This window comes from Triturus cristatus, chromosome 12 (genome assembly GCF_964204655.1).
Source record: "Triturus cristatus chromosome 12, aTriCri1.1, whole genome shotgun sequence".
Lineage (NCBI taxonomy): Eukaryota > Metazoa > Chordata > Amphibia > Caudata > Salamandridae > Triturus > Triturus cristatus.
Genome location: NC_140595.1, coordinates 52,215,212 through 52,238,355, shown reverse-complemented (window position 1 = coordinate 52,238,355; position 23,144 = coordinate 52,215,212). Strand labels below are relative to the sequence as shown.

The 23,144-nt window shown below is 46.3% G+C and overlaps 1 protein-coding gene across 6 annotated transcripts in view; it reads right to left on the bottom strand.

Annotated features, from left to right (window-relative positions):
• The window catches only part of TBXA2R (thromboxane A2 receptor), a 167,919-nt gene that overhangs the window by 123,851 nt on the left and 20,924 nt on the right, over nucleotides 1-23,144 (bottom strand). The window contains exon 1 of one of the 6 annotated variants that reach the window (XM_085637843.1): nucleotides 18,281-18,371. The exons of 2 other annotated variants lie outside the window; for them this stretch is intronic. The gene's annotated coding sequence lies outside the window, so the exon portion shown is untranslated. Of the gene's footprint in view, nucleotides 1-18,210; nucleotides 18,372-23,144 lie in introns of those variants that run through there. 3 more of the 6 variants (XM_085637837.1, XM_085637838.1, XM_085637842.1) reach the window with 3 other exon arrangements.

The following is a 23,144-nucleotide window of genomic DNA, read 5'->3' as shown; positions in this document are numbered from 1 at the left end:
GGTAACTTACACTTGTGAGTAATTTACACATGTAATTTAAGTTGTGCTTTTGCGTATCTTGACTGCTTTCGGGCAGTCCCAACATTCGAGAGTATCACACAATGTATTCTTTACTCATCATGCATTAACAGGAAATAACAGCTTTTCTTTCATTTTGTCACCCAGCAGGGTTAAAAAAAAAAAAAAAAAGTGTAGCCGGCACTGTGACTTTGCCAATGCTTGTTTTCACTTTCATCCAGGGGCTTGACAGTGCCTACCTTAGATTTGTTTCCTGCTCTGGCAGTGAAATTTGCAGCCAGAGAAACGAATCCGATTACAGAATAGCTCTTTTTATCAGCTCCGTGAGCTAAAGAGGACAGTTATGACGTGGGGGAGAAGAACAGGACGGATATCACCCTAACAAGAGGATTTGAAATGTATGCAAGCCTGGGCCTCAGTGTCAAACAGCAGCCGAGTGTGGGTCTTGTATGACAAAATAGATCAGGCACCAGTGGCGGCCAGCACGGATCTGGGGTGGTGAGGCCAGGGGTTAGGAGGTATAATTGTAAAAAAACAAACAAAAAAAAAACAGAGCAGCCCCACCCTCATGCTGCCGCACAGGGAAGAATAAAATGATAATAACATGAAGGTACGCTCATTTTATGATTCCTTTCTTTTACGGCTGCACAGCAGCAGTGGGTCGACGCCCCTCCGCCTTAGCGGAGAAGCCGCCACTGTAGACGCTGCCTGCTCCCATGTGTGAAATGCATGCCCACCGATCCCCACGGGACACAGGAGAGCGGTTCAAAAGTACAGAGAGTCCTTGAGAGTGGGGACACATGGCCGCATTACCCATAACTCCCCTCGAAGGGCTGGCCCAGGCCCAACCACGGAGGCAACCCCTAGAAGAAAGTGGATATTAATGTATGACTTCCCTGGGCCAGAATAAGGAGGTGTAGTGGAAAAGCGCGACTCTAAATGATGTCTTCGCGGCGCAGAGTAACCACAAACTAACTTTGGAAATTCAACAAAGAGAACCGAATACCGCTTGAAGCCAACATCACGGAAATACTCGTTGAAATGATTAATTCAAATTCAACTTGTGGTCAAAATGTGACTTTTACACTGTTCTCGGCCTTAGGCAGTCAGGTAAAATTTATTTTTTAACTGGAATTTTAGGATAACTTTACAACTGCATTTGCTTATAATGAGTGCCGTTGACATGCTGGAGTCTGGCAGTATGCTGCCACCGCCGTCAAGCGCCATCGTTGTCACAGCCTGGGAACAGTTCAGCGTTTGCAGAACAGCTAAGGATGGCCATGGGATACATTCCACCTACATAGACACTCCTTCCTTTCCCATAGTTCACAGGCTAAGATGGTGGTGTATGTCCACCTAGAAGTGGATATGCATCACCAATGGACATTATGAAGTCCTTGCGTTGACACCAATTTCTGCAGTAGTGTCGTGGAAATATGGGGCTGTTTAAGCGAACACGAGGACTACTTTGGGAATGCCAAGTAAAATTGAAAGGACCTAAGTACAAATTCATGGTTTTGCAGCAGAAAACACTGGGGTGCGGTGCAAGACAGGAGCTGGGATGATGGAGTGAGCTTGGCCTTATCTCTTCCAATAACCTCAAAGTTTTTAAAAACTGGAAGTGCATTGAGCCTTTTGGGGTGATGTTATCAAGTGTAACTCATTGCTGAAGCTTCACCTGGGGTGTTGTGTCACCTTCTAGAGGACAAATCATCTAAGCGAACAGATACACTGGAGAGAGCCTTCAGGAAAACTGACAAGATGGCGCACGGTTTGCTCCATAAATCTTCGCAAGAGAGAGAAGCCAGGGCCTACATCTGTAGAGTGAGGAGGAGGGAGGGGTAGATGTTGCTGAGATATTGATATGTCAGCGTTTTCTAGTGTAAGCAAGAAAGTTTAGGCGGAGGTGAGAACTATGGCACGATATATAAGAAAGTTCATTGCATTAACTAAATGAAACACATTTCCAGCAAGAGTGAGAGGGCAAAATCAGAAACAATTTATTAATAATCTTGGGAGAGATGAACAGGAGTATTCGTGCAGCTGGCTAGAGAACAGGGGCGGCTCCTCAGTAATGGCGGAGGAGCATTGCCCCACTGTTCAGAGGCAGTCAGAAAAAAAAAATTATAATAAAATATTATAATTTTATTTTCCGCTGACTGACTGAGCCAGAGAGTCTTGGGCAGTGTGAGGCCGGGCCATGGCAGGGAGGCGATGTGATGGGCACTGTAAAGTGCAGGTGTCGGTTTGGCTGGCTGTCTTAGACCAGCCAAACAGACATGTGCACTTAGGTTTCTCCAAACCAACATTGTTTGCAACTGGGTTGGAGAAAAGCTGCAGGCTCCCTTTACCTGAACGAGTATCAGACCAGCCTGCTCAGGCTAATTCCCATGCTGCTCTCACGCTTGGTATAGCATGAGAGCAGCATTTGGATTGGGTGGGGAGTCTGTGCTTTGTGCCCCAGGGACTGCTGGAAGGAAAAAAGCACCGAGACGGCCGGCAGCATCAGCATTGGTGGCAGCACAAGTACGTTTAAAAAATATATATATTATTTCCCTAATCCCTCATCCCACCCACCCCTACCCCCCACTTTAGTTTTGTGGCGGCCGCCACTAGTAGTGAAAGCTGGAGACTAAGAAGTATCTTTGGACTTCTAGAAAAAATAGAACTGTGTAGACTGCATGTTTCGTGTGTCAAGAATCGATATGTTCATTCCAAAAATCATAGACTGTAAGACTGTTGATGACTTGACACTCAGTGAAAGCCTTTGTGTTGATGACTTGACACTCAGTGAAAGCCTTTGTGTTGATGACTTGACACTCAGTGAAAGCCTTTGTGTTGATGACTTGACACTCAGTGAAAGCCTTTGTGTTGATGACTTGACACTCAGTGAAAGCCTTTGTGTTGATGACTTGACACTCAGTGAAAGCCTTTGTGTTGATGACTTGACACTCAGTGAAAGCCTTTGGAGTCGTTGAGGCTTTACATGCAAGAAGATTATCTGCAGTCAAAGTGACAGTGAAGCCTGGGGAAGAGTCAGACTGCCCAACAACACGTAAGACTTCATCTATGTTGATTACTGTGTTAATAACTCATTAGGAGTCTATGTGTGTCTATGCTCTAGAGGGGTCTGTCAATGTGGGGGTGTCCTCCAATGGGCAAGGTTCTATCTCTACCTCAAATCATGTGTCAGGTTGCTCACCAATGAGTTAGGAGTGGGGGCTCATCATGAGTCATACGGCCCTCCAGTGAGCGGGGCATGGGGGCTCATCATGAGTCAGACGGCCCTCCAGTGAGTGTGGCATGTTGACTAGTCATGAGTCAGACGGCCCTAGAGTGAGCGGGGCATGGGGGCTCATCATGAGTCAGGCGGCCCACCAGTAAGTGGAGCATGGGGGCTCATCATGAGTCAAACGGCCCACCAGTGAGTGGGGCTTGGGGGCTAATCATGAGTCTCACAGTCCTAGAGTGAGCGGGGGATGGGAGCTCATCATGAGTCAGGCAGCCCTCCAGTAAATGGGGCACGGCGACTCATCATGAGTCAGATGGTCCTCTAGTGAGTGTGGCATGTTGACTAGTCATAAGTCAGACAGCCCTAGAGTGAGTGGGGCATGGGGGCTCATCATGAGTCAGGCGGCCCACCAGTGAGTGGAGCATGGGGGCTCATCATGAGTCACATGGTCCTAGAGTGAGTGGAGCATGGGGGCTCATCATGAGTCAGACGGCCCACCAGTGAGTGGGGCATGGGGGCTCACCATGAGTCACATGGTCCTAGAGTGAGAGGGGCATGGGGGCTCATCATGAGTCAAGCAGAGCAGTGCGTTGGGCATTGATACCTGACATAAGTCAAGCGGTCTTCAAGTGAGCGGAGTTTCATTGGTCATGGAGCTGGTCATCTGAGAGTCTTCGTTGTAATCAGTACATTTCCAGCGTTGTCCATGGGCCATGGGGTCAGGAAAGCACATGACTCATCACAAGCATAAGGTTAGACCTGTGTCTACAGGTCATGCAGTACTGTCAGCTGTGAGGCTTCCCTGTGCTGAGTGAAGCTCCATCTGTGCCCCTGGGGGACCAGGGATGGACACCATGAGAACCTGCCTTTGAATAAAGTTCCATCTGAGCTGATGGGTCACGGACTCTGGTCAACTCTGAAGCTAGAGGACATAGTTCTCTCTGTGTTCACGTTTCGTGGACGCTTGCCATGAGTGAGGCCGCCCTCCAGCTACTACGGACTGACCTTCCAATGAGGAAGGACCTATCTGTGTTTATGGGTGAAGGCATCAGGAACTAAAGTTCCTATTGTGTTGATGGGTCATGTGGGTGTTTCATAAAGGAGGGAGTTGTACCAAAATAGTGTGGTGTTCATAAACACCTGCACTTAACAACACACTGTGAAGGTAACCAGGTGTCGGGCTACAGTAGTAAATCCACACTTTCCAATGACACTACTTTGACAATAGGTTAGAAATTATATAGTTCAGTGGATATAAGTGTAGTGCCTTGGTTGCGCCCGACACCGGCTTCAAACTCTGGCTCCGGCGGCTGCGACACGCAGAGCTTCTACTGCGGTGAAGATGTAGGGAAGTCCAGCAAGCCACCGTGCTCATCCTTTCTGTTTAACTCACGGCCACAGGCGTTGTCCTTGGCGCCGCCATACTGATCCTGGGGAACTTGCTGCAAAGAGGTGCCATAAGCAACTCCATATTCTTGGTGTTTCTTCCTCTCAGAATTCCTTGGTAAGGAAGTATAGACACACTATCCTAAATGGTGGCCATCCTTAGTTCCCCTATGGTCTTTTCCCAATCAACCATGGTTTTCTTTTTCCTGATGCAATTTCCTGGGTTTTGCGTATAAAAAGAGATCAGAACTACCTTGCCCTTGTGTCACAACACTTTGTCAGTCCTGTCGTGGGGTCTACGCTTCCTTCTGCATCTGCCTGTATTCCAGCTGCCTTCGCCTGCAGGTCCAGCTTCTCGAGTTTTTTTTTACCAAGTAGTTTTTTTCCCTCCAAACGGGGGATTTTTCTGGAAGGCACTATCCGCTTAGGCTCTTTCTAGCGTCAACAGCATCGTGGCTACCGGAAGGGGTCGCTCGTACCTCTGGCAGCCCAAGACCATAGAGACCTGGCCAGTCCGAGGCTTTATAGCCAGGTGTGGTTCTGATGAGCCTGACAATAAGAGCAGGTTAAAATTCATAACATTTATATTTTGGTACACAACCATGAGACTGCCTTTGAAGGGCAAAGTTACACCTTTGTCCCTGGGCCATGGAAACTTCTCATGAGTGGCACAGCCTTTTAATGGGCAAGGGTGCGCTTGTGTCTATGGACACATAGTCAAAGGAAACAGCCCTTATAAGAGACTGCTTGGGTATGAATAGTGGCTCATATATGTTTTTAGGCGATGGAAGCGGGTCAACAAGGTTCAGTCTGTCTCTTTGGTCAAGGAAGATGGTTACTATATAATTAGTGTTTCTATAGCGCTTCTCCCCCCTAAGTTGTGTGTGAGAGCGCTTCGAAGGACAACCTTTTAAGTTTCACCCAGCAGTAGAGTAATCAGACAAATTACGTATTCATCAGATTGGAAGAGTTTCTAAAGACTTTAAGAAATGCTTCTGCAAGATCCAGGATGTTGGCCAACATAAAGAGTAGGTGAATACATTGGAAGAACCCACACTTTGCCTTAAAATCTGTTCATCTCTTATCCATGTCTACCGGTCATGACGACTGGTCGTCTGCGAGACTGCAGTCGATTGAAAAAGGTCTCATTAGTGGACTGCAGACCCTCACCATGAGCACAACTTCCCTTCAATGAGGAAGATTGCACCACTTACTCCTGACCATAGATGGCGCCATTTGGGAGAAATTCCTCATCCAGGAAGTCCTTATCTGGTTTTATTGGACAGGTAGGTTGCTTAGCGTCAGTCTTCATCGCAGTACAATAGCGGGAAAGCCAAAAATAAGTGAAACGTTCAATTAATCATTCAATCTGTTGACATTTCTTCGATCATGCTCAGAAATGAAGAGGCCAGCCAATGAGTTTGATCTACCGAAACCCTCAGAATCTTACCACAATCGAGACAGTCGTCAAAGATTGATAATACAACGCAACTTACGGAGGTTTCCAGCCAATATCTCTGTTATGAGAGTCTTTTCAGCCACAGTGATTAATTGTAAGTGACTGTTCTGATAGCGCCCAATGGAGATGAAGACACCACTGGGGCAGCATGCGTGTGACGCACCTTGGATGCCACTTGTCAGCTGAGATCGACCACCGTAAAGACATGCTGCCGGCTCACCGGAAGTCCATCTTCAAAAGCAAAAGTATCTGCATGATTGAGGTTTCAATGAATGCACTGTATTGTGGTTTCATTGATATAGCGCTATATGTCTGCAATGAGGAGCTAAGTGCATTAGTGGACAGGTAGCACACTGCACCATAGGGAGTTCTTGGTTGTTGAATATTTTTTTTAATGTTTCTAGGGCTGCGGGAATAACTGTAGGGAAGAGGACGCATCAAGCATGTTGTGCGCACCCCAGGAGGTTGTTAATGTAAGTATGGCCACTTCTACCTCCTTCATTCATCTGTGACCACTTAATGAAACATACATGCAAAGCAAGAACATGGTAATCATGTAGAGCCTCCTGGACCAAGCATGCCATGGTAAGGACTGACCCACGTTTCCATCTCCAGCTCAAAAGATAGAGGTGTCTTTGCAGCTCCTCCAATCAAGATGTGTCTGTTCCTCAGCTACCTGCAAGCCAGCAAGACAACTCAGTGGGGTGAGTGCCAGCTGCATATGGAAGTGTGAAATCTGCTGACCACAAGTGCACATTTCAGCAATAGGGTCTCAGGTAGATCCTCTTGAAGTGGATGAAATGTGTATCGTCCAGTTGGGTTCTCTGAGGCTTGCTTCTTCAGAACCACGTGCACATGAAATAAATACCAGGCATAAAATGCACATAAATAAATACAGCCATCGTCTTGAAAGGTCTATTACTAAAATTCTTCATTGAACGTTGCCTGTAAAGTTTTGGAATCCTTGGTCCAGGTTTTTCATAGGACACGAAAAAGTGGAACTAGTGCTTCGCCCTTCATAACGACGAACCACACAAAGTAACCCAAAAGTTAAATTTAAAAGCTAAGCAAATCTCTATAAAGAATTTCTCCCACCCGCCACAGACATGTAGTCCAGGTCTAGCTAAGCCCAGATGTCCCTATTGACAAGGCTATTGGAAATTTGCTATTCTACAGCAGTGGTGTTGTACGCGTTTTCCGCATAATTATAGATATGCCGCACTTGCCACATAACCCATCATCTTCTGTATAATGTGCAGATTTTCATAAAAAGCTCAAATTCATCAAAAGTTATGATAATCACTGCAATATATTTTGCTGCTCAGTCATTTGCCATTTATCGCGCCGCAGCGGCCGCCTTTCTTTTGCCAATTGCTGCATTTAGGTGCTAAACTGATACTACTGTCGCGCGATTTCTGCCCAGACAGTGATAACATTGTACAAATGTCAAAATAGTGAAGTAATGCTGCCACAAAATGTGTCACATTATGCCGCATAATTTGCCTTTTCCTAGAGGATCATTTGTTCCTCCATTCCCGCTTCATTCCAGTGACCCTGCTATAGACCTATGGTCCATATGCGGCCCGCTGATAATATATCGCAGGCCAGCCGTATGGCTCATCATCACACACTCATGAAAGAATGTTCCAGAAGCCCCTCTGCCAAGCGTGCGAGTAATCTCGGAGTCTAATGAAGAACAGACAAGACACATTCTTCAAAATGTTTCACGTTGGGAAAGCAAGAGTGGGGTGAGTTGAACATTGGGCACAGGGTGCAGGGAGGAGAAGAGATCCCATAATCCATTGCACCTCTGCCCCTTAACCTCTCTTCTTGTGACAACCATCACTATTCTATCAGCACCCACACACCCAAGCTCACCACGGTCACCGATATCTACCAAGCCCTCAATACAATATTCACTACAGCCACCATCACACGCTAGTAATAATAAGAAACGTATGCACTGACAGTGTTAAGAAGTGTAAAAATGACAAAATAATGAAGTGATGCTATCACAAAATATGCAGCCTTATGCTACATAATTTGGTCAACGCTTCTGTATAACTTGGTCCTCCTCTCCCACATAATTCCAGTGGCCCTGCCTGTAGGGCAATGTGGCAGTGCCAGATGGGCTGGTCTGACAGGGCAGGGTGTAGGTGTGGTTTTTATTTTCTGGCTTGACAGCACAGCTGTCACCATAGAGTTATTTGCGCAGCACTAGAGAGGGACTTTGGCTCCGCCCACAGGTTGGGAACCAGGAGCACTTGCTTTGATTGGGCAGAAGTTTTCTGCTTCCCCCAAAAAGTGCCCGCCCTCCACCAGCTGTGGTCATTATGTCTATTTATCAGGAGCACACACGAGACATTGGGATGCTATTAAATTGTCTTAGATAACAAGATCATTTATATTGTTTTTCTCTGGCAGCAGCACACACGTGAGGAAGGCGGCCATTAATCTACATGGATTTTTAGGTCTGGCTTGACAATGCAACTGTCACCTGACCCTTTGACCTACATCAATAATATTTTACAGTTCTTTGCTTCCTCACAAATACATATCCACTTCCATGCTATTTACTTGTAATACTTCACATTATCATACAGCAATGCATTTAAAGCCAGACCTATTGGCATTGTCAATGCTTGTTTTGTCTGTCTGTGGGCCTGTTTTAGGGTCTGGTGGGTCGGTTTTACTGTTAATTTCCCTGACGTTACCACAAACTTTGCCAGCAGCAAGCACAAATACATGTAGTCTTCCAAACCTGGCAAAACATCAACACAACATGCCTTTACAAGTTCAAAACTGCCACTATTTGCAAATATGGGCCACTTTTTAAGTATCAGGTTTGCCCCTGACAAACACCACAGCCTGACACCCGCTGCGCCCACTGCCAGCTTTATTGTCACATTTACCTCTACCGGTAATCTATTCGGCGCAGAGATTTTTTTTTTTTTTTAATTTAATGCATAGGCAGGACTTCCCTTCTCTGACATTTATTAGCCAGCCGCTGATGATTCCACCCCCTTTTGTCACCTCGCCTTGGAGAAAATGTTTCCCCCCCATTTTCAGCACTGAGCACAGGAGGCTGTGCTGCCATGAGTTTTGGGCATGCGGCCTCTGCCCCAGTAGTTGGCACGCTCCTGTGCACCATATCGGCACTGAGAGCTGGCACAGCGTGCCAGGAGGGCTCTTCACCACCTTTCCCCCTTCGTAACCCACCTCAAACCTGTGTCTGCCTGGAAGAGGCGTCTGCGCTCTGCACATGCCCGCACACGGTACCCGAATTAATTAATTGGCATTTAGCTGGGGTTTTCCCTGTTATAAACTAACCTCTGTTGATTGAGTGCCCTGACACGGATTTATGCCAGCCTGGACGGAGCCATGCTCAAGAAAGGGTCTTTCACTCACCTTCTGTCTGTGGCTAACACCTTTGAGAGAAGGCTCTCTGTGGGGTGCACAGTTAGAAAACACTGTGTGGGCCTGAGGAGGAACCAAGTGTTGTGTTAATACCCCCGGGCACTGGGGCTCTGCCATCTTCTCTGGCAGGCGTTGCCACCCAACACTGTCCTCTCTCTCTCCCTTGCTTTCTGCCTCTTTCTCTCCCGCCCCTACCCCACATTCCTGCCTTTTCCTCCGTCTTCTATCCTTTAGTTACTCACCTACCTACAACTCCTTTCCACAATCCCTGGAGAACTTACATTCCTCCAACGTCTTTACACAGCGTCTGGGTACATATATCAACATCTACTCCCATGTCTCAAGCATACCTCCACAGCCTCTCAGTTATCTGCCCACAGCACCCTTCCACAGTCTCTAGAGTCAGGGCCGGCTTTCACACTGCTGGCGCCCTGTGTGACAATGTTTGTTGGCGCCCCCCCTATGACCACCTCTGCCATGGATCCCCTCACTAGCACCCTTTAACAGTGCCCCTCAAGTCTCCATAACCACTCTCTCAGATTCATTTAGTTTTATAGCACCACTCATACCAGTGTAAGGTGTCAGAGCACTTTACACCACAAACACAGAGCCAATTATATGTGTGTAAATCAGTGTATAATAATAATCCACGTTTGTAAAGCGCGAACAATCACCAGGAAGAGTCTCTAGGCGCTGGGGGCCGTCGGGAAGATTAAGCAAGCTATTGCCCAGAGTCACATGGTGCTGGGCTAATCCGGCGCCGGGGATCGAACCGTGATCCCCAGATTCCGGAGTCAGTCGCCCTGGCCGCGGCGCCACAACTCTTCCCTGTGTATAGGAAATGTTACATTAAACAACACCATAAGGTGCAGTGTAGGAGTGACATGTTTTCGGTACTGGTAGGCAATATAGTTTGAGTCCTTATTCTGGAAAAGCCCAAATTCAGAATTTAAAACATAACATCATTGTTAGGGGTTCTCTTTAATAATAAGAATTGTTTTCTACCCAAATGAATCCTTTTGGCTAGATTAGGATGATGAAAGACTGGACAAAAAAAATACAGCTCTAACACGCACCTTGCAGTTTGCACGCAGCTCTTTGATGACAGTTAATAGCTCAATGTTCTATATTAGGATTTTGACTTATAAACAAGTAACAAAAGGAGCTCTCTGACAGAAGCAGTAACACACTGACTCATTTACAATATATGCAGTTTGTTATCTTCATGGTACACGTTCTTAGCAGGAGGCATTTTAACCCTCTGTGCTACCTTAGGACGAGTCAAAACTTCCACTAGACAAACCTCCGGTCTCTTTTCACGAGAGTTATCTTGACATTTTAATTGATGTCTGAAAATTGCTGGAGGCCAGGAACACGGCAGCAGGTGCATTTAAATGATAATATACTTGCAAAAATGACACCCCCACCCCAAGTCAGTGCCCGGTGCAGCAGCACCGATCACACCACCCTAGAGCCGGCCCTTTCTAGAGTACTCACGCACCTCCAGCACCCCTCTAAAGTCTCAGAGTACTCACATGCCTCAGCTCTCCTCCACAGTCTAAAGAGTACTCAAGTACTCACAGCACACTTCCACAGTCACTGGAGTACTCACACATCTCCAGCACTTTTCCACAGCCTCTACAGTACTCCAGCACCCTTCCACAGTCTCTAGCACGGGCAGTGGCATAGTGGGGGGTGCGGTTCGCCCCGGGCGGCACAAGATTTGGGGGCGGCGGCCTCTCCCCCGCTCTTACCTGCAGCCGCTCGGGGTGGCAAAGGAAGGATTCGGTTGCCAGACCTGGCCTGGCAGTTCGGTCTGGACTGTTCCCATGGGGCACAGGGTCAAGTCTGATTTGCATATGGCTGGGTCCAAACTGAAGTGGCGTAGTGGGCAAAAGAACGATGGATTTAACCCAGATCTTTTGACTGGGGGAGAAGGTCTGCATTGTCAGCATTCCGTCCATCATTTGTTTGCTGTAACGCAAGCACCACACCACCGCTCTTGAGGTCACCACGGGAGGCAAAGGCTGGGACCGCCACTGGCGGCAAAAGTCCTAGCTACGCCACTGAGCAGGGGTGACTCCTCTGTAATGGTGGAGGAGCATCGCCCTGCTGTCAGAAGATAAATAAAATGAAAATAACACATTGTAATTATTGATTCATTTATTTCTGTCTGGGCTGCTTATATGCGACAGGAGGGGGCGGGCTGGGCAATCGCAGGTAGGAGTACTGTGCACTTGTAAGTGCGCATGTCAGTTTGGCTGGCCGTCTAACGCCGACCAAACAAACATGCTCACTTATGCTTCTCCAACCCAGCTATGTACCACACCTGGGTTGGAGAAAGACCACAGGCTCCCAGGTGCAGTCTTCGCGGCAACCAAGGCCGCTCAGACCAAACCAGACACTGCTCTCATGATATGAGAGTAGCATCTGGATTGGGTGGGGAGCCTGTGCATCCGGACCCATCTGCTTCTGGAGGAGGAGCAGGAGCAATGAGGTTTGCCGACAGCTGGAGCGAAGCAGCGGAGCAGGCAAGTGATTTAAAAAAAAATATATCAAACCTTCCTCTTCGTCGATTCATTCACACAAGAAGTGATGGCGCTCACCAAAAATCGTAATGTAAATCAATAGAAATAATTATTGCGGTGCCACAGGTGAGGGGAAACCCCTAAACCCCCAAAGATGGGACCCGAAAGTCCAAAATGTAAATGTCAATTCCTGTGCACACGCATTCAAGTTATGCAAAAGTTCGCCAAACGTAGTGGAATAGATGGAGGTAAGTAATGTCTCTCGATGAGTTTTCTTTGTCTTTATTCAAAATAACAACACAAGGTCCAGCCAACACGCGTTTCGTCGTTAGGGTATTAACCCCTGACTTCTTCAGAGCTGTCACATGATAAATTATGGTATTCTTAACCTAAAAACCGGTTATAATTCCGACCTGGGAGGTCAAGAGTAATCCAAACTATCCAAACCAAGGACCCTTCCGCTGTCTCTACAGTACTTACGAACCTCCAGCACAATTAGACAGCCTCAACAGTACTCATGCACTTCCAGCACCCTTCCACAATCCCTAGAGTACTCACACTGCCCAAGCACCGTTCCACAGCCCTAGAGTACTCGCGCACCTCCATCACTCTTCCAGAGTACCTAGAGTACTCACACATCTCTAGACCCCCTCCACAGTCTCACAAGTACCCACACACATCCAGCACCCTTCTGCGGTCTCTCTAGAACTCACAAACCTCCAACATCTTTACTCAGCATCTTGGGTGTGTAGGCCCCAATATACCTCCACAGTTTCTCATTTACACGCATTAGTCTAGCAAACCTGCACAGCTTCTCGGTTATCCATCTGCCCACATCACACTTCCATAGCGTCTAGGGCACTGGTGTACCTCTAATATCCTCACACAATCCCTTCAGTACATACATGCTTGTAACATACCTCTGCGGTCTCTCTTTTACTCACATAACTCGAGCTTACCTCCACGGCTTCTCAGTTACTCACCTGACAAACAAGACTCTCCCACGGACTCTAGAGTACACCAGCATCCCCAACCTTACAAATCTCGAGTAAAAAAGTGCCTCCGATATACAGTATTATATATGACCGTAGTTTACTATTGCCATGGCTGTCTCCGACTTACTATTGTCTTGGCACTATGTTCAAATAAGGGCTCCTTGCTTCACAAACTAGCTTCATCATTTAGCAACTGGCTCCCTATTGGACGAATTGGGCCCTACTTTACCAATCAGCCCCCTATTTTGCAAACTTGCTCTCTACTTTATGAACTGATATCCAAATCTCCCAACTAGTAAATGAGCCTCTATATTACCCACTGACCCCCAAACTCACAAACTATCTGTGTATTCTAATAACTAGGTTCCTACTCTGCCAAATATCACCACTTCTCTCTCTGTTTTACTAACTGGATCCCTCTTCAATCAAATGGCCCCCCACCTTAGTCACTAACCCCCCACTTCCATAACTAAAAACCCTCCTTTACTAACTGCCCCCCCACTTTACAAACTTGCTCCATACTTCAACAATGTGTTGTCTATTTTATTAACTTGCTTCCTTCTTTCTCTTATGTCTTCAAAATGAAAGTACCCCCTTTGCACCCTTCTTGTCTCACTGTCACAAGCTGCTTTGACAGAGTATTTAGACTAATGTAAAACTACATTGAAATAAAATCTTGCAGGGGTACCTTCTGGCCTGCAGATGGTAATTAGCCCCACTCTTCTCATGGGCTCAATTACATTTCTTGGTCCAGATGTTGACTGTTGGGGCAGTAAGACAGCTTGTAACCACACGTTAAACAGACATGTGTAAGTAAAGTGAAATTGAAGCTCGCGAGTCAGGCAAGCCGCAGAGATGTACTTTGGGTTGTGGGCGCACTATCGCTTAGATAATCTTCATGGCAGTAGCATGCCTAATTTTGCGGACGTCTTAACCTCAAGAACTATGAGGTAATGTGTCCCCAGAGACAAGATTCAAGCAGCATGTCAAAATACAGTCAATAAGAAAGGACCGCCCACTAAAAAACATTATAATGATTTTGTCTCAATTGCAAAAGCTCATATTGTTACACATGTGAGAATTCAAATGTAGAACATCTGGTCACTTTTTAAGGCCTTGTAAACTATTTCCCAATAAATGGAAACTGATGGCTCATATAGATGTGGGCTGTGTCGGGACAGCGGCCAAAATCTGGCTGCTGTCTGTCCACCCACCTATTGTATCGCAATGGTACTCACTGACTGAGCAACCACTGGCTACGTCCCTAGAGAACCGCTGTACGGTAAAGCCGTTGGTGGGAGTGACATAGGATGACCCGCCCTAATTCGGGTAGCTCCTACCACTCCAATCCATCATCTATTTCATGTCCGGTTCTGCCATAGCATTTCGGAATTGGACATAAAAACTGTAAAAACACCCCGCACAAGAGATTTTTCTAAATCTTTGAACTCTGGCCAGAAACTGTAAATTTGGCAGACCTTGCCTTAGCCGGGACGGCGGAGATGGTTCCCCTGCCACCTCAGCCCGTTGAAAGTGAGCTGCTGAATAAGGCCTTCACCATGCCCGTGAAGTGGTCCAGCTATGCATGTTAACACTAGGGGTGTGCGAAATTTGCTTAATTTGCTTTTGCATAGTTACCAAGAAATTTCAGGAAAATTACATGTAATTATGCGAAATGCAGGTCCAACAAACATCAATCGTTATATATTTTAGCAAAAAATGTATCATTGCATCAATTTATGACGCGAGGATGCATTTTGCGCTAAAAAAGTAGCGTGAAAAATACAATTGCTGCACATAATAGGCGTTCACATTCCGGTTGCCTGCATTGTCCCTTTTAATATTGGAAAAAGTCGATTTCAGTATGAACGACGATACATTTGTGTATAAAAACAAAATGACATCTTTATTGAGGAATTTGCTCATTGTGAACTCGCTGTCAACCCTGACTCAGAAATATGTAGTCAGGAAGTCTCTGAGGCCCAAGCCCGAGGTCACTGATGGACATGTCACAGGTGGGGTGGCAGGTAGCCAGCAGACAAACGCCTCAACAGGAAATCCCAGATCAAACCCACAGATAGGCGCAGTGACACCACAATGGTCCAGGGAGATAGGCCGCAGTAAAGAACACATGGCCCGAGGGATGTGCGCATTCCCAAAACACCATAAAGTCAGATGTCACATGAAGTTAGGAACACACAGCCAATCAGAATACAGCACACACAGTGCACGCAGTGATCAAGCGCTCCCCATGCCGGACATCTGGACACGTTGCCCACTGGCCGCATTGTGTCCATGCAAGGTCGAGGCCCACCTGGATCCTCATCTGATAGATTAATCTATGACTCCACAGACAGAGGTTCACATTTCTTACCAAAAAAGGATCGCATGAACTATTTTATTGCATTCAATGAACAGTATAAAAACTCATGTTAGACCGATTGTAAATTGAGACAGTCCTCAGACCCCATGACGGTGGATGATCTTTGAGCTGCACTGTTTAATTAAACAAACTGTTCCTGTTTTGCGAAACGCCTCGTCACCTATTTTTTCAAGGTATTTCATGTTCAAGCGACATCCTGTCCTCCTGTGATATAATTTTGACATGAACGGTGGCATAGCTCCAGAACATGTCATAATCTAAAAATGTCAGATCATTCCCAAAAGTATGCAAATTACATCGACACAATCGAAATTTTGCTCAGGCCTAGTTACCACACGCACATACACGGAAGCATTCACTGCACATTGTCCAGGCACCATGAACCTCGTCAGTGACAAGTACCACATTTTTTAAAATTCATTCAACGCTATAGGATCGGATTTTGTGGAGGCAAATTGGGTTCCTGCAAACGGAGCGATAGAGAACTATGTCGATGTTTGGATCAACTAAGGTGAGTTTCTAAAACTGCTTTCTGCTGTGACAGAGAAGCAGCGTTTGTATTTTGTAATATTAATGGCACATTATGCATTAAGGCTAGTGCTTAATTTGAGCCGGTGGTTGCTGGCACTTATTTCTGTAGGCCGGCATTTATTTGTCTGCTTCAGACATTTACCTGTAGCAAGAGAGGGAAAAACACTCAAAGTGAAAAGATGGAGGAAGAGAAAGACAGAAAAAATTATCAAAAAGGAGAAAGCAGGAACCTGCTAGAGTGACATCAAGGGGGGCGGGAGACGGAGTATCTGGTAGTGGGTTAAAGAGGCCTGGGGTGAATTGAAAACTACCCAGCTTTGGTATTCGGCCTCACTGGCATTGAACTGCTCCGGAACGGGCTATGCTGAGTAGAGTTTAGGGAACCAGTACTCATTCTTTTACAAATTAAGCACCGACTACAGCTTTTTTTTTTTTTTTAACATGGTACTTCCAAATCTGACGACTGCCAAGAGAATGAAATAACACCTGCCCTCAAGGCGCTTTAGGTGTCTAAGGGTCATTATAGCTAGTTCTTTTTCATACCAGAGGAGCCTGACTTTGACACGTGACCGACCGTCCACAAGCCCTACCTACCCCTCAGGAAATCTGCGTCATTGGCAAACTGCCCTCTGCTGCTAGAGGCGAAAGTGCAGCAGGAGCAGTGGCACAGGGGCCCAGAAGGCCCATTGAAACCTGATAATTGCTGTACTTACTACCGCAACAGCGGTCAAAGATGCCATTTTCTTGCTTGCACCAGGGCCAGTGGCAGCCTTGCTACCTACTGCATCGCGGTGAGGGGGTCGGAGGCCCTCCCTCCCCTAGAAACAAGAACTACTAGGTCACAAATGTTGTTTTGTTAGGGTGGCCATGTGACCCCATGCCACCAGATCCCCTTTTCCAGTCGTCGACTTTGCGTTTACATATCATTGTTATCAGGTGTGTTGGTCCAGAGGGCTAAAATAAAATGAACCAAGACTCCAACTCCCAGAATGCACTGATATGTAAGGATTTAAATGTAAATGATGCACTGTGTACGGTATGAATATATAAGTGGTGTCTAAGTGACACGGCACTATCAGGTCACTCTATGTTTTGTGTGTTCTTTTATGTGTGTTTCCACCGGCCAATAAAAGACACCTTACACGTTTCACAGCTGTCACATGCCCCCCCGCCCCATGTCATGAGGGTGATTTTCAGCCAACAGCACCAAGCATGCTGGGAATCGTAGTTTGAATTTTCTCATTAGATTCATGAGTCTAACAGTCCCATCATGCTCAGCGCTCATCACTGAAAGTCCTAGACTGTCTGAAATGCACCCCATGCCATATGACCATTTGACATATATGCAGCGTTCATGCGGCCTGCTCCGGGCAGAGCGGTTTCAGTCATTTGCCGGGGGAGTTTGAAGTTTTCAGACGGTTGCCTGTGCCCTCAGCTCCATCGCTGCTGCCGGGCCCTTGAAGAGCTGCAGGGATGCCAGCCCCGGGAATGCCAGGAATGTAGTGTTGTGAGTTCCCAGTGCTGGGAATGGCGCCTGCCTTAAAAAGGCCTCGTCCTGCCAGCTGAGGGTAAGGGCAGGCCTTGAGCCCAGTACGTTTCCCATCCCTCGGGGGAAGTGGTATACGACGGGGTCGGTGAGCCCAGTACTCGCCCCCTTCACTGGGTGCATACCTGATACCACCACACCTACCCCCCGCATAGCCCAAAGGAAAGAGAGAGCAGAGAGGGCGGGCACACAGCCACTAGGCGGTCCCATGAGGTATGTGACTACTTCAAACTGGAAAAGCACGACTACAAGTCCCAGAATGCACAAGCCTCACGCACACGTCACCTGCAAGGTGAGGAGACTCCTCGTTGCCGGGACCCCGTGGGTCCAAAGCCAGTCTTCCAGTCAACAAATGGATGCGTTGTGGAGATTGTCTTTTCAGTTTGCTAAAGGGCTGCGCAGAGCTACAAAAATGGTGCGCTGGCGCCCAGTTGTAGGCGACGTCCGGAGCATGAAAAACCCAAAGTGCATGATGATATTAAAAAGAATAACTCACCCCATTAAAATGAGCATTAATAAAAACAACAAGAATCGTTATTATTATTAATAGTAATAATTCAGGACAATACTATCTGTATAATAATTATTGTTTGCATCATTATTATCGGTTATTATTATAACAGCAACAATAATAGTAAAAAAATAATGTGCCGCGTTATTATCGGTATTATAATGACAGCAATAATAATAGTTAATAATAAAAATAATAACAAACTTCCACTTTGGGACTTTGTCCGGCTTGAGAAGGTGCAACAGACATGGTGCCGCAGGGCAGAGGTCGGTACCTTCCAGAGCTGCACTGACGACACAGAGGCCCCAGCGTGCCCCGCGCGGATCTCAACGTTCGGTGGGCGGTCCTCCACCAGCGGAGGAAGGCCGTGACCCCAGTTGACCCGGTGGGCCTACTGCCCACAGACAGGTTAGTGTTTATTGCGTAGGGAAAACCCCTGCAAAATGGATGCTTGTAGAGAAAAAAATAACAGCAAGTTTGTACAGAGTTACTGTAACGTTGTGTTATATTAACCAACATTTGTGTAGGGAACTTATGCCATTCACATGGTCCAGTAGAACCTTTAATTCCAGAGAGCCCTTTACGGTTCCGGGAATCTCGGCGTCAAGGTGCTCTGTTCGCCATGACTGGCCGTTCTGCCGTGAAATAATTGGCTCACGTGTATGGCCTCTTGGCAGTCTCAGCAGAGAGGCCAAGGAATGAATGGGCATGGCAGTTCAGAGAGAGGAGAAGGCTTATTATGTTGCACTGGCTGACAGTTTGAGTAAATGGCACCGTTGTGGGGCACTTTACGTTTCAGTGCTCACATACTAGTGCCTTCCTTGGGGTAAGTGCCCTGAGGCGCTTTGTTTCTCAATATTTGCTGAGTTGTCTACTAAAGCCTAATAATGTAGACGGGCATGAATAATAATCTGTTCCCACGGCCCCTCCCAATTTTACTTTCCTCTTCAGCTGTGTCGGTTCCCCTTCTCTCTCAGCCTTGATGCCCACATTTGACGTCACTCCTCTCAGACAGCTGTGCCTACATCTGCATTCCTTCTCTACTCACAGCGCGCCAAGACGGTCTTAAACAAGAACCACGCGTGGGAGCAAAAAACAGCGACTGTGTTTGATTTTGAGTATGACAGATGCGAAAGAAAAAAAAATACTCGTACTTTTTCCGTTATGAGCATCAACTTTCAAGGAACCGTCTGCGAAAAAAATTCCATTACGACAATTGACAATCACAAACTGAAGTTAAAACAAGCATTTGCAAAGCAATAGGTCTCGCATTTGTTAAAGTTAGAGCTGTTGGTGTTGAAAATGACAATGTTTTTTACTTTAGCTTTTTTGTACCATTGGCAATAGTGCTATGCAAATATAAGAATTCCACTGCAAATAAAAAAACAAAGGTAAAAAACATTTTCAACAGCAACCGCTCTAACTTTAACAAATGCGAGACCTATTGCATTGCAAATGCTTGTTTTGATCTTGGTGCCTGTCACATTTTCCCCCACTTCTCAAGTTTGCATTTCTGATCCCAGAAAGAGCTACATAACTGCGTTATTTTTAAGCAGAAACCATATTTTTCTGATTAAGGTTAAACACGTGGTACAGAACTCATGAAGCCAAAGATATTAGCATTTCCAAAAGACAAATGTATTGGAAAGCGATTCTGATGCCTGGGGCGCTTCCTTTCACGTAGGTCGAAAATGATCAAATATCGGGCAAATAAATGCAGGTCGAGCAAATCTAGTTTTTTTTGTCTAAGTGTTTAAACACGTGCGGACACGGAGATCTTGAGATTACTTCGTAAATATAATCTTGTTTTTATTTTTATGTTTGTGTGCAAGGAGGGGCTAATGGCTTCTTCCGTATCTTAGCATGGCGATGATGGTGAGCCTTTCTGCTTAAGCAATTATTTATAGCCCTGCATTTCCCAGCAGGCCGCTGAGTATTTCTGGGATGCAGGTTGTAGTCCGCTGCATGCTGGATATCCCGAAGACTCTGTATGGGAGTTGGGTCTTGCAAACGTGTCATCAGTGAAATGTGTTACCGCTACAGAGATCCTCCTGGCCCAGTGCACATGATCGTGTCTTTGCCAGATTGCTGTCAGCGCGTCCTTTCTCTGTGTGCGTCCTTTCTCAGTGTGCATGACACAGTGCGCTGTCATAATCCCTGCCACAGTGTGCTGCCAGTAGTGTCTCTATTCCTGTATGCTGTCCTAGTCTCGTGTACCAGTGTGCATGTTAATATTGCCTGATCACACTGCAGGGCCACTGTCTGCACCATTGCATTGCCAGCGTCTTCTATCACAGTGTCGTTTGCCAGTGTGCGTTTCAGTGTTTCCTGTCTTAGTGTGCGTCAGTGTCTTCCTGCCACTGTGCACACTCTTCTCCTGTCCCCTTGCCTTGTTAGTCTTGTTCCAGTGTCTCCCTGTGAAACTATGCTTAAGGGTCTCCCTTCTCCAGTGAGCGTATTGGTGCTTCCTTGTGCCATTGACTGTCACTGTCCCTCTGTCTCCGCGTGCATTTCAGTGCTACTTGCCTCAGTGTGCGTCTGTATCTCCATGGCACTGGCATGCCCTGTGGCAGAAAGAACAGAGTCTCGGTCCCAGAGTGCGTCGGTGTTTCACCGACACCGAGCATGTCTCCTCTCCCTTTGAGCATGTCAGTACTTCCCATGACCGTGTGCTGTCACTGTTTGGGAAAATACAGGGAGAAAATGAAACTCCGAGGCTTGTAAAACTAAACACGCCATGGAGACGCTACAGTTTGCTAATGCAAAAGCAGGCAAAAAACTCAAGAACTCCCATATGGATAGTAAATGCGTCATGGTAAAGTAGTAACTCGCATTTAGAAGCCAGAAATACAAACCAAAGCGCCACGCTCTGGCAAAGTAAAAGTGGCATGAGATGTTACAGCCTGCTACCAGAAAGCTGTTTCCCGTCCAGGCGCGTGCACATCTCCGGTCCAAGATGATCTGGAGCCGATGGAGCCGTACACGTGCACATCGCCAGTCCGGGCGCGTGCACAGCTCCAGTCCCCCTTCCGAACACAAAACCGACGACAGTAGATCTCGCATGTGCTGCGTCGCTAGGTGAGACCTAAAAACACGTGAGAGGACGAGAGGAGGAGGAAGAAAAAGGCCTTAACTTGTAGAGGACGGGTTTACGCAAGGGCGTAGCTGCCATTAGTTTAGCAGGCGCAGTGGCACGGGGGGCAGGAGTGGGGTGTACCCACTGTGCCCCAATTACAGCCTTCTTTTACTGCCCAACTGGGTGACGGGAAAGATTTCTTGATTTAAATATTAAACATAACATGTATTTGTAAAGCGCACGTTCACCCAAGGATATCTTTGCACACAATAAGAGATAATTGTTACCCAGCTCAATGGTAGTCATTTTATCGACTTCAGAAGGATGAAAGGCTCAGTGGCCCCTCTGGGATTTGATCTTGTGACCAGGAGGTCGAACACAGCCCCATACAGTGGACGCATTAGTCCACTAAACCACCTGAACCGGCATCATTAGGACCCATGGTACTTGCACTGGCCAATGGGCTTATGTTGCGCCGGCCCTCTCCTCAGGTGCCCCCTCGTTGGGGCTCCAGTATTAACCCCATCTTTCTCACTTATCCGCGCCCAGAGACCGGTCATAAACACGCACACAGTTTGCTCCACAGCTGCACATAAACAAACAATCACAGTTTGCTCCACACCGATGAGGCGCATGAAGTTTACACATTTAAGTCTGAATTTCTCCAATTTAGTGCGTGAACTTCAGACAGAACTAGTTGCAAACTGTGACGTTTCCAACTTATTCCACCTAAAGTTCATCCAAGTGTGTTTGATTTCGTGTCAGTTTAAGAATGATGTTAACTCTAAGATTTAGTTTGTGAATTCCATAGTCTGCTGAGTAACACACCGATCCCTCTTTAAATGGATACACTATTAGCCACCAGAATTTAAATAATCCCTTTATGGAAAAATAATTTGAAATGTTCTAGCTCGTGTGCCTGTAAAGCAAAAACAGAACATACAGAACTTTCTCTTATAAAGCAGTTTATTGAATACACAAGTACCCTATGTAAGTAACACCATATAGCAATGACTTTAAGAGCATATAAAAGTTAAATTGATCTTAATGGGCTGTCTTAATTCGCCAATCCTGGAAATGGGGCAATAACATGACAGAGAATGCTTTTTAAATCCAAAAGAATGACAGACTTTTCTGGGTTATAATTTACAATCCAGTTTACTAGTCCGTCGCTAATTCAATTTGAAGAAATTGATATATTTAGAATGCCAGGGATTCAAATAAATTGGAAACATGTTTGGTTGTTTTTTCCAGAAATAAGACATTTATGATTGAGAAGCAATCTTTGAAAGTTTCATTTTTTTTCACCTTTTCTAAAAGAGGCGCAAGCGAACACTACTCTGCTTTCCTACATCTTCATGTTTGTTGTAAACATATTTCTCCAAGGGCGACTATGAAAACATCTCACGGCATGGGCTTGCTGTCATGAGTGGGGGGAAAAAACACCTATTTTTCACATTTTGCACACGCTACAAGCAAAATTTGCTCTTTTCATTTTGTCTCAATATTAATGCTGTTTTGAGAATTTGACTCAATGTATCCACCCAATTAAATGGGTTGTCTCGCCTCCTGTAGACCCTACACAGTGCCACATCCTTGAATTTAATCTATTTCATGATGGAGGGACACTGAGATTCCTTAGGTCTGGTCACCGTGTCGCTTAACTAAAGACTTGATGTCACACCCAAACCACTGAATTTTGCACTCGTAGGAGGTTTTGTGTGCTTAAGTGGTCAGTCCATGTTAATGTTAATGGGGGATTTATAGAGCGCACGGCTACTCGGAGGAGTGTCCCGGTGCTGAAAGACCCCCTCGGAAAAGAGACGGTGTACATGCTGGACCTCACAAGCCCCCGTTACTGCTGAAACAGCCAGGTCTTAAGCTGGCGTCTAAAATTGAAAAGCTCCTGTTCCTGTCTGAGAGCAAGAGGGAGAGTATTCCATAGCTGTCCCACCACCACCTGTAAGGAGCGACCTCCCTTCCTAGTCCAGAAAAACCTAGGTATCAGCAACAGGTGTTGAGTTGAAGATCTCAGAGTCCTGGCCGGGATGTAAGGAGTAAT